Source organism: Benincasa hispida, unplaced genomic scaffold (genome assembly GCF_027475165.1).
Source record: "Benincasa hispida cultivar pf3 unplaced genomic scaffold, pf3_genome.v1.1 HicScf1848, whole genome shotgun sequence".
In the NCBI taxonomy this organism is placed as follows: Eukaryota; Viridiplantae; Streptophyta; class Magnoliopsida; order Cucurbitales; family Cucurbitaceae; genus Benincasa; species Benincasa hispida.
The window spans coordinates 1,017,589-1,019,683 of NW_028326240.1; positions in this window are offsets into that span (position 1 = coordinate 1,017,589).

The following is a 2,095-nucleotide window of genomic DNA, read 5'->3' on the forward strand; positions in this document are numbered from 1 at the left end:
TCATTTTTTTTAATAATATATATCTTTTAAAATCATTTCTTTTAAAAACCAACAAAAAGCAAATATTCACCATGTGTCCAAAACTAGTAGTTAGATACAAACATGAAATAATATTAAATTTAATTTCTTTTTAAATTCATTTTTTTAAAAATCAATCCAGAAATCAAAAGTTCACCATATGTCACTCCTCCATTGGTCCAGGTGGCACATTTCAAGTGGTCCACTTTGATTAAAAATTGTCACATCATCGGCTCGAGATTTCTCCATTAAGCTTATTTTGCTTATATCTTCTTTGTTTGAGCTCCGATTTGGGCGATTCAAATTATGCTGGAATCGCTGTTTCGAGCTTTACACAATAGATAGTTCAAAATACTCAAATTGCCAATAAATAAAAATAAGTTCGTTATCAACATTAATTAATTAATTAATTGGAATTAATGAATTTGAGGTTAAGGTCCATAAAGGCAACAATCTCCCCTTTTTAATGATAACAAACAAGTAAAGAAAAATGAAATCCAAATAGGTAAGTGATATGAAATATGTTCTTGATGCATAATTAACACACATCATTTCAATTCACTTGAACATAAAGCAATATATTCAATATCAACGAGCTTTCATTTTTCTTAAGATATTTGTAATAGATAGTAAAATAAAGGAAAAAAATCTAAAAATATATCACTTCTTTAAAAATTTGCAAATATGGAAGTGTTGAGAAGTCAATTTTTGAATTTTTTTCTAATTTACAATTTCACTCCCCTTGTCTTGTCTGCACACCATCTTCTTCTCTCTTTTTTTTTTTTTATTTTTTTTTTATTTTCTTAATCTCTTTTTTTTCTTCAGCTTTTGTTTCTTTCCTGTTTTTAATTTTGTTTCTTTCCTTTCTCCAGTTTTTGTTTTTGTTTTTTTTTTAATTTTCTTTTCTTTCTTTAGCTTTTGCTTCTTCTCTTTCTTCTTTTTTTAATTTTCTTTTCTTTATCTTATTTTTGCTTCTTCTCTTTCTTTCTTTTTTTTTTTTAAAAAAATATTTTCTTTATCTTATTTTTGCTTCTTTCCTTTTTTTCATAAAAATTATGAAGCTGGGTTTCGTATCGAAGACTTGAATGTACCTAATTCATAAGTGACTTAACACCAATAAACCAATCATCAAGTTTGATTATTATAATGAAACATTAAATATAAATAGCAAATAAAAACGAATTTGAAAGAAACTATTTTTTTAGTCCACAAATTTGCACCATTTTTAGAAACAATTCTAAAAAGTTTGAAATAAAAAACGAGAATAGTTATTAAACAAGTTTATTTATCAAAAAAATGAGAAATGCGAACGATATCAGACAGGCCAATAATTTTTTTCTTTTTATAAGACTTTAAGAGAATGATGTCTATTGGAAATAGACGGGAAAAAATGGCATAGATGGCCCAAAATTAAGGGCACAAATGGAAATACTTGTGTATTTGTGTACCGTAATATTTTTTTACAAAATCAAACGATGAAGAAGGGTTTGATTTGGCTAGTAGCTGTTTTTAAGAAAGTGCCCTTGAGAAGTATCGAAAAGAAAAAGGACTGTATGAATGTTTGTGAAGGATAAGGAAAGGGATAATTAGGTGGTTAGTAGCTATCATTGATAGAAGCTACCACTGATAGCATGTTAGCGATGATAGAAGCTAACACTAATATCATGTTATCGATGATAGAAGCTACCACTATTAGCACATTATCGGTGATAGAAGCTACCGTTGATAGCATGTTATCGGTGATAGAGAGCTATCACTGATAACATTATATCAATGAGATCATTGGTAGTACGATATCAGTGAGATCATTGATAGCATCTTATCAATGATGTTATCAATGAAAGAAGTTATCACTAATAACCACGATATGAGTACTATTATTGATATTGGTGATAGAAGTTAGGTGAAATCTATATAACGAGTTTCTTTGAAAGTTCATAACTAGTTATAGAAATCTATCATTGCTAGACTTAAGTGTTAATATTTCAAGGTTGATTCTAATTGATGAAAGTCTATCTGTGATAGTGACTGTTAGCTGCTATAAGTGCTAGCCACGATAGAAGACTATTAGTGACAA